Below are 12,940 nucleotides of genomic sequence, written 5' to 3'. Positions count from 1 at the left end.
AATGGTTGATTTGTAAATGGGTCCAATATGAGAATTTATAGAAAATTGAGAACCATTGCATTCCACTTGGAACCATTGCATTTCACTTGGGACCAACTCCTTGTGGACCATCTTCCAGTCATACCAGCTTCGGGCATGCATCTGTGTGGGAAGTCATCCAAAGAATCTCACTCTCAAATCATGGTTGTCTGGCAAGAATGTATCGTGTCCCTGATAGACCATCTTCTTCATGTTTTATGACCTTTGGGATCTATGTAGGCTAAGTAATAACGAAATAACAACCTTGTAACAACCAACTACTTGATGTCATCACTAGTGGCCTTGTTTCTATAAAGGAGTGAAACTCTACTAGAAGAGTCAGAGGTTATTGGCATGTCATGTGGAGTCTACATTGGTGGAGACATTGGGCAGCATCTTCTTGCCAGAGAGCTCCTCTTGCTTGCTCTCCTTTCTCAACCATCAGCCATACTCATAGTTAGCCCATTGGCATGTCATTTCTAACCCTCTCAACCCTACTATGAGTCACCTTGCTTTATTGAGTCTCTGGTATTAAATCAGAGACAATTGAAAGCTCCTATACGATTATAAACTGCTAATCAATTGGGGGAGGACCTTTCATCCCATAGTTCTAATCAATTCCCTTTTGATACCTCCTTCTTTGAAGCTTATAATTGATGCTTTGTTCTAGGTCCATTAGTTATGAGGATGCCTCAATGCACCCCAAATTTCTCCCCCATACAATGCCAATGGAACAACTGTTCCAAGCTATCTCTAATATCTTAGTCCAAGTCAATTATACTAATCAAACCCTTCTTAATTATTTGTACTCCTACATTAGGCCGAAAAACGTTAAAAAGGACACTTTTCTTAATCCATGGATTAAGGAAAGGGCCAAAGAGATTTTGCCACGTGGACAAAAATATAGTATTCTTGTCTCCTCTGCTTTTGAGATAGTAGAGTTCATTTTGTAGTTCTTCCCTTCTATTTAGCCAAAATCTTCAAACCCTAACAAGTTTTGGTAGTTCCAACGGCTCTTATTAACTAATAAAAGCTGACAAAACCTCTGACGAAGACATGACAAAGTTAAGTTAATTAAGACCATTTTGAAAATCGGGAGAATTTTCAAAGTTCTTGGTGCTCGTAGTATTTTGAATATGTCTCCTTGACCTCTCTCTTTAGTTTTCTTTCTCTCCACATTGTCTACAAACTCATTGTCGTTTACATGGCATCCACAAGGAGTCCTTGTCATTCCATAAACTCTTGCACCATGTATACTAAGAGCACAAATAGAGAATGGGAGCCCAAAACATTTACTATAAATGATTGGATTACAATGCTACCATCTTGCAGGGGCTCTCACAGAGTGAAAAAAACAAAACAAGGGGATATCAAATATCATTGGAAGGGACGTATCTTTGCCTTCAAAACCACGCCTCAAGGCTGGTTTGCTTTGATGCAACATGTTTACATGGCTAGAGATATGCACTTGGATCCACGAGAATGTTTTTCCCAGCAAGCACACTACAAGTTTCAGTTGTAAAATATACATGAGTATATGGTTTTGTTTGAAGCATATACTAACTAATGGATTGTTGGTTGTAGATATCTTTCCATCAACAAGTTTCGAGTGGCAATCCATGGAGAGCCTCAGTAGAACATTCCATGCCATTCATAAAGAATTTGCAGATATTATTTATGCTGATCAGACCACGAGTTTTTTTCATGACATTAGGGCCAAAAACGCTTCAAAAAATGCACTTTTGTTAATCACGGGATTAAGGAAAGGGCCAAAGAGAGTTCGCCACGTGTGCAAGAATATGGTATTCTTGTCTCCTCTTTTTTAGAGATAGTGGAGTCCATTTCGTGATTCTCTCTTCTTTTTTAGCCAAAACCCCTAAAGTCTGACATGTTTTGGAGTCCCAAAGACGTTATTTACTTACAAATCTGACAAAATACATGACAGAGATGTGATGAAATTAATAATGAGTTTTTTGAAAGTCGGGAGATCTTTCAATATTGTTTTTGGCGCCCAATACATACTCATTTGGGTTCTTGGCGCTACTTTTTAGTTCATTCACCCCTCTTTGAGCTTCTTTCTCTGCGCTTTCATTCTTTTCATGGCTTCCTCCAGGCACCCTTCTCGTTTAATACACTCTTGCACAGTCTATAGCCAGGGAGTAGATGGAAATTTTGAGCCCAAAACCTTTGCTGTAAATGATTGGGTTACCATGCTGCCATCTTGCAAGGGCTCCCATAAGGTGAAAAGAAGAAAACGAGAAGATATAAAACATCACTGGAAGGGGCGTATCATTGCCTTCAAAATTATGCCCGAAGGCTGGTTTGTCAAGGTGCAACATGTTTACATGGTCAAGGATATGCACTTGCCTCCAAACGAACGTGTTCCCCAACAAACACATTGTAAGTTATAAGTTGAATAACATATATAATTCTTTTCCATTTATGCAAGTTCTAACAAACGGTTCGTCATTGTAGATATCTTTCCGTCAACAAGTATTGAATGGCAACCTGTGGAAAGCCTAAGTGGGACTTTCCATGCCATTCATAAGGTATTGGCAGACATTATTTATGCCGATCAAACTATGTCTTTTTATAGTGAATGCAAGGTTTTTATATATTATGCACAGTATGTGGTTCCCTCTAAAGCGGATAGGTATGGGAATATCGAAGATTTGCCATTGCCAAGTCTTTCATCTCTAAATTGGGAGATTCCTAACAAGGTAACAGTGCAGAGTTTCAAATTCAAAATATCTCAGGATATTAAAAAGTCCATGACAGCTGGAAGGATCTCACGAAGAATACGTTTATCATGGTTTGTACCCCTCCATATCTTCGTCGCTTGCTTCAAAACAGCAAATTTACAAAGAACGAAGGTATCCTGGTTAAGTAGAAACTTTTCGGAAGAGGATTTGGACAACACTATAGGGACGCATTGGAAATCTAGAGAGTGCGATCATAAAGGTGATATCTTGAGGTGCAGTGCATGCCCTCAATCCTTGGCTTTGGCTTACAGTATCCCTCGCCAAAATCTTGCTTTGGCCTTTGATTACAGGCGATACAAACGAAGATTGGGTATTTGGGTTCCCTTGGATTCTGATACAGAGAACACAACATATAAACTTGTGGTGCACGTTTTTCCGCATGAAGAAGTAAAGAAGGTGAGTGTTACTTCCAATTGGAGTCTGAAAGATGTGAGGGATACCTTGGAATTGCTAGACAATACATCCCCTAGATATAAGTTCAAAGTGAATGGTGTAACAATTGGTAAAAGAGCCGAACGCTCTTTCTTTTGTACGAGTTGTTTGTCTCCCACAATTGTGAGTTTGGGACCTTAAGAATGAAAACTTGGCAGGAATTTATCTTAACAGACTATCCTCAAGATATTTTTTAATGGGAACTTCATAAGCTATCGTGAAGCAAGTCGCCTTTCGAATGTGTATAAATAAAATGTACATTGCATCCGATTTACAAGTGAAAATTTTCATTACACAATGAGGTACAAAAATTGCATGAAAATGTACAAGGCCAAAATAATAAGGCTCGTGTATAAAATGTACATTACATTCGATTTACAAGTGAAAATTTTCATTACACAATGAGGTACAAAAATTGCATAAAAATGTACAAAGCCAAAATAAAATGGCTCGTGTATGCTTATGTTTGCTATTTTCATTCTTTATCGATTTCTTCAAAGATATTTTTCCTCACAGGGCCTTTCTTTGATTGTTGAAAAAATTTGACCTTTACAGGTAGTCTCCTTTCTTGGGGCTTAAGAGGGGATGGATCAAATTTAAGAGGAGAGAGCACTGGCATTCCTTTTTTCTTAGACTCTGCAGCAGTGGTCCCATTGCCTTTTCCCTTGCTTTTGTCTTTACCATTACCATTGTCCTTACCCTTTCCCTTGACCTTTCCCTTGCTTGTGCCCTTTGCCATTGAAGTTTTGGGAGGAAGAGGGGAGTCAGGATCATACGGTGTGATTGCTTTGTCTAGAATCAGCTCGATGCATCTCTCCCTTATCCACCAAACATATGATTCAGGATAGTCTCTACACTGTAAGAATAAATGTTATAAGTTAGTGAAAAGACATCATGATAAGGGTTACACAAACATCAAATGAAATAAACTTACATTCACTCCTTCTATTTGTAACAGCTTTGAATCCACTGTTCTGCAAATGTTTGAGATAACTCTCCATCCACAAGAATGTGCATCGCTTTGCAATGGAACTTCTTGTAGAAGAAAAGTATACGGCCTTTGAGGATCAGCAAGATCCTCGTATGTTGTATCCAAAAATGTAGAAACGAGTCTAGCAGCACTGCAAAAGGAAGCTTTGTAAGTTCAAAATATTATTTATAAAAGAAATCAAAGTAAGTAATTTTCTTCCAACATACATTCGTGCTTGACCGTGAACACCGCTGAGAGAATTCATAAAGATAATTTCCCTTGAAAGACAATTAATGTAGATGAGACTCCAATGCCCTCTGCAAATTCATAAAAGAGGTGAGTAGAAGGGTGAAAGCAAATGAACATAAATTCTCCTCTACAGTAAAAGAAAAATACCTTTCTACATAAGGGAAAAAGATGTGGTAATTTCTCACACTATCGAAGCTACGAAAAAATGGTGAAATATTAGAACCAGATTTTGCAAAAAGTCCCACAGAGAGAAGTGGATCAACAATGTATATGGTTCTTCGGATATCGAGAGTGAGAGAGGACACCAATGCCCTGCAGATAATAGCAAAAGCTATTCAATACCAATTTCATCCAAAATATAATTGAAAAGACTTAACTTATGCAACAAAAAACCTTACCTTATGCAACAAAATACCACGAAGTCAGATAGTTGGAGATCCCTTTTTTCCAACATGGGCTTGTCCTCGGGAGATATACTAAGATATTCCTCCTCAGATTCCCCAGCAACATTCACAAGAATCTGCCCATACACTTTGCCCATCCTCTCGCTGTTGACGGGAGCAAGTGATGCGGCTTTCCTCTTGTAAACATTGTCTTCAGTTTCAAACACCTCCTGATTTTTTTCACTCAAGAAAGCCTCTTGCTGGGTGGCACCCCTTGTAGGGTAAAGGTCAGTAACATCTTTAACATTTAGCTTTTTCTCTTTCCTGGACAATTTTGGGGGAACGTTAAGGATTTCAAAGGCTTTTTGATCATTGGAAGGCAAGGGCCTCAGGACTTTGTCAAACCTATACCTCACTCTGCTAATGATGCTGAAATCTTTATTCATAAGGGTGATCATATGAGCATGGGCAGTAGCAATGTAAGCGTCGTTCATGAAATCAATAACAAAATCTTCTGCGGCCTCTTGCAGGGCAAGAATGGCTGAGAGTTGCCACTTCTTATTTAGACCAGAGACAGTTGCCACTTGAGACAATCTATCAGAGATCTCTTTAACCACCCTTATAAAAGCAGCTTTTGGAATGACATGCTGTGTAGCTCTCTGGGCTTTCCTGATCTCACTGAAACATCTTTGCATATAGAAGAACCTGGACTTCCTCTTCCTCTTCTGTGGCTTGGGGTGTTCAGTGGCTTCAGCAGATGTGGGCTCAGGTACCATTGTAGGGAATGAATCTTTCACAGGGTTAGCCTCATCCTTTGCTTCCTCAACTTCAGGTGAAGAAACATTTATGGAAGATGTAAGGACAACACCTGGTGTAGGAGGGATTTCTGTTGTAAAATGCTCTGGAGCCTGTGATGGACCAGCTTCTTCTACCCCCTTAGATTCATCAAATTTTAACTTTCTTCTACCCCCACTGTCCTTCCCATCTAAATACACTCTTCTTGCAGTTTGCTTTGTCCTTGCCATCCAGAAAAGGTAAAATAACAACCAGAAGGACAAACTGAAAGACAAACTGGCGAGGAAAGTGACGAAATGAGCAATTCCGATATGGCGCGATATGAACAAAGCGAGCAGAATGGAACAACGCCCTCGCTCCGTATCAGAGATGAGAAGATGATACGGCGCGAGTAGGAGAAAACGACCACCACGTTTGCGCGCCCTCGCTCCGTATCGGAGATGAGAAGATGATACGGCGCGAGTAGGAGAAAACGACCACCACGTTTGCGCGCCCTCGCTCCGTATCGGAGATGAGAAGATGATACGGCGCGAGTAGGAGAAAACGACCACCACGTTTGCGCGCCCTCGCTCCGTATCGGAGATGAGAAGATGATACAGCGCGATTAGGACAAAATGACCACCACGTTTGCGCGCCCTCGCTCCGTATCGGAGATCAGAAGACGATACGGTGCGATTAGGAAAAACCGAGCTCACCGTTTGCACGCCCTCGCTCTGTATCGGCACACCTCTTTTTGCTAGCGAAGAGCTCAAGAATTGAAAAGTGTACACGTCGGACAAATGACCACTTATATACCCAGGTAAATCATGACACGTGTCCGATACTGATTGTGCCACGTATCTGCATTTATGGTCCGTATGCTACGTGTCAAGTAATGACCGGTCCACTTGTTCGCCACGTGGTTTTCGGCCACGTGTTGCCCAACGGCTACTGCCACGTGTATGACACTAACGGGTACTGCCAGGTGGCATAATCCGCGCCTACATAAGGGTGTGTTTCTTATCTGTACGGCTTTTTTCGGTTTCTGACCTTTGTTTCTATTGCTGATACGGCGCGAGGGCGACTGTTGGTTTTCTTCGCTTTCCTCTCTTCGCTTCGTTTTGGAGGTTCTGTAGATCTAGTCTTTTTTCAGCGTTCCTGAAGCTCGTGTGACCACCTTTGTTGTGGCTCTTGCGCTTCTTACTGGGATCACCGATACGGCGCGAGGGGGCCTTTCCGTCTGAATCGTTTCTCTCTTATCGCGCCGTATCATCAGAAGTTGGAAACATGTCTGAACCCATACAATCCAAGGTTTCTTCAGGAACTGGTAAAAGAACAAGGCTTTCAAAAGGGTCAAGTGCATCAACAGCTGATCAGTCTGTGCATTCTTTTTCCTCTCCATCCTCTGCCACCAGTGTGAGAAAGCCAAGTACATCTCCAGGGAAGCGAACGCCAGTAGTGAGAGGTCAAGGAGTATCAGAGCTCATTGATATCACTCCATCAGAGAGGCTACTTGATTTTATGCTTCAGAATGGAATGGATCTCTCATTCTATGGAGTTGTGAAAAATATTTTTAATCCTGATTGGGAACTTGAAAAAGTTCTGAAATCTTGTGAAAAATATATTATGGAGGACTTTTTGGAGTTTGAAACTCTTGCAGGTCCTTCTGTTGAAGTTGGCACAATTGACTATGTCCATATTCCCATTGGGTCAACAGGAAATGAAAAGGCAGTATTTACTAGGAAGTCCAGGGCCCACTCTATGGAGAGGTTTCATTCAACAGACATATTTTGCTGCACTCATTCCAAAAACTGCAAGATGATGAGAAAATCTGCTGCTTTTATTATATTCATCCTTGTTAAATACCCTATGAAAGCTAAGGAGCAACAGTTGGAAGGAGCAAAGAGTGCCAGCTTTTGCATGTTGGATGATCTGGCAGATGAAAGGGAAACAGAGGAGGTTGTAGATACAGATTTTGAGGCTTCCATTGCTGAGAATTTGGATGTTGCTCACTTCAAAGCTGAGACTATCATTGAGGAGAGCCAAGGAGATACAAACCCTCAACCTGATGAGAGTTCTCACCATATTGTTCCTTCCCTGCCATGTATACCTTTCAAGGACAAGGAGTACATTTTACTATCAGATATTCAAAAACTTTTTAATCTCAGGGAAGATTATTGTCTTGCAATTATTGCAGAGGCATCTGATGCTGCTAATGGGATAATTGACACAGAAAATGAAACAAAGGAAGAGATTCTGAAACTTGATAAAGAAACTCTAGATGATAAGTTTATTGATGCTGGTGAGGCATTCTCTCTTTGTTTTGAAAAGGCCAAAGAAGCTGAAAAGGAGTTGAGTATTACTGATGAGGACTTCGATCGCATTCAAAGCGAGCTCGGCATTTCCAATTTTGGAAGAGAGGAGTCTGAATATGTTAAAGAATTGACTAACACCAATGAGACAGCATCATCAATTAATTTATGGAATCCGTTTAGATTGGAGTACGATGAAAATCAAGTGGTAAGATAATTTTGAATTTGCTTTTACACATTGGTAGGTTTACATTTCATGCTCATTCAGTATGGCTTTTATTTGCAGTTGGAGATTGCCGATACAGATAACTTCTTGGGGCGTGGCAAAGGATCGAGAGCTGCTAGTAACACCACCAAAGACATTGCACTCGGCCACTACTTGGCTAGGATTGACCCTGAATCCTTTTTTGTACTTCATAGTAGTTTCTCAGAGGACGCAGCATGGCCGATACTTTGTATTAAAGCTCTTACAAGGCTTCTAGGTTTCTCAGGATTACAATATAATGCCCACAAAATAATGTTTTTGGAAAAGACTGCAGCAATTGGGATTTTTGGCTACGGTCCAGGTTACTCTGCTTCTAGAGCAGGATACTTTTTGGCGTTTCATCCTACGCCTTAGCTGCAGACAGAACTGATGTAAAATCTATAGTTGGCTACAAGAGAAAAAATTTCTACGTTATAGAGGAAAGATTCCTGAGGAGGAAGAGAATGTGAGGGTTTTGGAAAACTAGCTTTGTATATATTCTTTCTTATATATAAAAGTGTGATTGCTCATGTGTCATTGCCGTCTTTTATTTGCATTCTTTGAAGTTGTCGTCGAAAAAACCAGTTGAATAGCTCCTCCAAAGCATTGCTTTTTGTAACTCCTCCCCCATGCCTTGTGCTTCGAAAATAACTTGTGCGTGCTTGATAGTGGGATTTTTCCATGCCTTGGTTGCTATAAGTTGCTAAGGGGCCATGCTCCTCCACAAAGAAAGGTCCATGAATATGAAGAATATGCTGCAATACAAAGTAAGACAAATTTTATACCAATTGAAAAACCTGTCAAAATAAGCCGATATTAAATAATTATTACTTTACCAGATAAAAAGTGATATCTTTTTCTCCCCATGCCTCTTTTATCGCCTGAACAAGCTTTGTGATTGATCTTTTGAACTCTTCCGCATATGTATATGTTGTCTTATGTTGCCTGAGGAGTTTCAGAAAAACATCAAGGTGTATCCAGACCTCCATTCTAAGAAACGCAAGCCTCGGCGTGCTTGCAACATTTGTTGTGATCTCACATAGCTCTCTCCAACACTCCCAAGCCGCATTCACCTGCTTTCCTGAATGATTTCCTAAGAATCGTCTAGCTTTTGAGCCTCCCATAGAGACATCGGCCAAGATATCTCTTGTTTTTCCTGAAAGTATTGGATCCTTTCTTAAGTGAACTTGGCCCCCATGAAATCCCATTTTCGATAGCAATGCCTCGCATTTATCAATACACTCATCTGATAAAGATAATGGCTTAATGGAATATACGTAGTCGAGATGCAACCTGAGAAGCTTATCGATTATTCTAATCTCTGCATGCAAAGTACAAATATGAACATTCTTAAGAGAGATGGAAAGAATGGGATCCCAGATGTCTTCTATGTTTTTAAATTTACTCAAATCTATAGAGTCTCTATTTGGGGCTCTTCTTACTGGTCGCAAACTACTCCAATCTTTGGATCCAATACTTTCCATGCAATAAATGCAAGGATATTTTGCATTTGCACCATTACATATTCCAAGCATACATTTGATAGTTTTCAAATCAGCACTCATATGCCATTCCACATTAAATTTACCAACCCCATCAACTACCAACATTTCGCCTTCACTTTGAGACTTAATGATATTTGGAATACCTGTATGGTTGAACAACCATTTCAACGTTTGATGATTTTCAATTGGTACCTGGGCTGCACCAATCCACCAAATCTCCATCTCGGATTGGATCTTATGCAATGGAGCTTTGCCCTCGCCATTGCCATGGTCCAATGCCATGTTCATGAGGCAAATGCTAATTCTTTCCATCTTCTGTCCCTTTTGAATCTGTGCTTCATCCAACTTCAAGGCAAACTTTAGAACACCATAACTTTCTTCTACTGTGATTTTATACATGTGAACCATTGCAATTTGCACCTTTTTTAGATCAACCCATATATTGTTAAACTCATTGTAATAAAAAATTGCCTGTTTTTTTTGTTTTTCATAGGACATAGACCTTTCGATGTGAAAGTAATCTCCAAAAACATGTGGAATCTTGCGATTCATGGAAATTCTTGCAGTGGAAACTGCAAGGGCTCGGGGCAATCCAAATATAGTTACCCTATTGCGTTTAAGATTTTTAAACCATAATCCAGAGATAGCACGGTAACCTTTTCGACTTATACCCACAGTATCGCATGTCTCTACGATTTCATTTGCTTTCACTGTGCCTTTTAAATCCTTCACTAACTCTCTCAGAGTTGGACCTCTCAAATCCACATTTTCTGGTGACTTAAGAATCCTCAAAATGTCTTTCTTATTCATGGTTTCCTTCAAAAGTTTAATTCTTTCCTCATTCTTTCGGATATTTATGCCTAATATGTTAGAGACATATTTCTTTGTAAGATTTAGTCTCCTTTTCTTTGCTCTCTCACACAAGCTGGTTATATTTTTTAACGGTCTCTTCCTCTCTCTAAATCCTACTGGAGTTTCTCTCAAGCGTATTAGCTTATTCTGCAATGAATTATTAACATTTTTCAAAATATCAATCTGACTTGTCAACTCTAAAATTTTTGTTTGTGTAGTTTCTAGTGCTTTTTTCATTTCGTGCACTTGGGCTATATATGTGTAAGATGCAGAGTATAACCTCATACAGTAGCCAAGCATTCCATTATAACCTTCTCCAGCATATCTTATATAGTCATGGACATTCAAAAAAGGAGGTGGTTTACCTGTAGAAGGATCCCTGGGATAGATATTTCCATCCACCCACAAATCTATATGCTTCATTCCTTGTGTTCGCAACCTGTTGGCTTCAATCTCATCTATCAATACTCGATGATGTATACTTCTCCAAGATGTGTAAGTCGGATCTAGCTGAATAGATAGCTTGTATTTACGTGTGCTTGCGCCTGTGTTATTTGAAGTAGTATTGCTAGACATTCTAGCAAATGAACCGAGCAAGAATCTCACAGTGATAGAAAGCAAGTGCAGCAAAAGGAATGGTAAAAGAGAATAGTGTATAGAAAGAAAACGCGGGAGCAAACAAATGCGAAGTTCGTACGAAAATCTCGAAAATACAAAATCTCTCGAGTTCCAAGACAATAAATGGCCGAAAAGGTAACCCCTGACCTGGATTAAAAGATGAGGGCAATTAATGGCCGACCTCTTCAATGAACCAAATATTCTCTCATTAATCACATCTGGACAACCAAATTTAGAGGTTTTATTCTTCCTAAACCTCAACTAATTAGCAACTTAATCACTTTCTTACAAGTGCCATTTTTGAAGCGTTTTTGGCCCTAATGAAGTGGAATCTTTGTGTATTATACACAATATATGGTTCCTTCAAGAGCAGGTGTGTATGGATACCTTGAAGATCTGCAGTTACCAAGCCTCTCATCTTTGGATTGGGAGATGCTTGATGAAGCAACAACTGAGAGTTTTAAATTCAAGATTGCTCAAGATATTCAAAAGGCTATGAATCTTGGAAGGATCTCGAGAAGAGTACACTTATTGTGGTTTTTACCCTTGCATGTTTTTGTAGCTTGCTTTAAAATAGCATGTTTACAACGAACGAAGGTTTCATGGCTAAACAGAAATTTTTCAGAGGAAGATTTGGACAAAATTTTAGGTCTATGTTGGAAAGTCAAGGAATCTGACCACAAAGGTGACTTTATAATTTGCAACATGTGCCCTTAATCATTGGGTTTATCCTATAATATATCTCGACAATCTTTTATCATAGGTTTTGATTATAGAAGATACAAACTTAGATTGGGTGCTTGGTTTCCTTTAGATTCAGATATTGATTGCAAGATATTGAAACTTACAATGCAAGTTACTGCATAAGAAGTAAAGGAGGTGAACATTACTTCAAAGTGGAGTCTTAAAGAGACACCTTGGAGTTTCTAGACATTATTACTCCTGGGTATAAGTTCAAGGTAAATCGTGTTGTAATTGGAAAAAGAGCTGAGAGCTCTGTATCATGTATGAGCTGTTTGTCCTCCTAGTGTTGTGAGTTTCGAACCATAAATATACATGTATAAATAATTTTGAATCTTTCTTTTGCTCACAAATATTGCTACTAGAAACATGAAATTATACACATTGATAAGTACTATTAAAAAAATCTTGGTATAAGCTTTGCAATGATTCCATGAATAACAAATCGTCGTTTATGGATCAAAATGATTTCATTATATCATGAGTTACAAAATTGCAGTACAATTTAATAGGAAAGACTTGGTTCAAGCTTTATAATTCTCTGTGATTTTATGAACGAAAAATAATCTTTCATGGGTAAGATCTGAATGACATATCATTACATTTTGGGTTAGAATATTGCACTACATATGTATACACAAGGGGAATGTTACTTCAGTACAAATAGCTTAGGCATGCCCTTCATTTTGGACCCCTTTTGTTTGGACCTTCGAAACTTCTTTTTCTTGGTGGTTGCCATTTTCTTGCCTTTGCCCTTGGTTGTTGCCTGTTCTTTGGAATTTTTAGCTGGGTGAGGGGAATCTAGATCTAGCAGTGTAATTGCCCTATCTAAAACTAGTTGAATACACCTCTCTTGTATCCACCACATGTATGACTCAGGGTAATCTCTCCACTGTAACAAAGTACACAAGTTATTTGAAGTAGCAAGAGACTTTCAAAATAAAGAGGATAAAACATAGGAGACTTACATTCACCCCCTCTATTATCCTTGAAGCATTTGAAAGGCACTCTCCAGCCACAACTATGTACGCCATTTTGCAATGGGACCTCTTGAATCAGAAATTTGAAAGGTCTCTGAGG

The sequence above is a fragment of the Lygodium microphyllum genome, chromosome 8 (genome assembly GCF_053477565.2).
Source record: "Lygodium microphyllum isolate KBCC chromosome 8, Lygodium_microphyllum_v1.1.10, whole genome shotgun sequence".
In the NCBI taxonomy this organism is placed as follows: domain Eukaryota; kingdom Viridiplantae; phylum Streptophyta; class Polypodiopsida; order Schizaeales; family Lygodiaceae; genus Lygodium; species Lygodium microphyllum.
The sequence above is the reverse complement of the archived record's forward strand: the minus strand, read 5'-3'. Positions refer to the sequence as shown.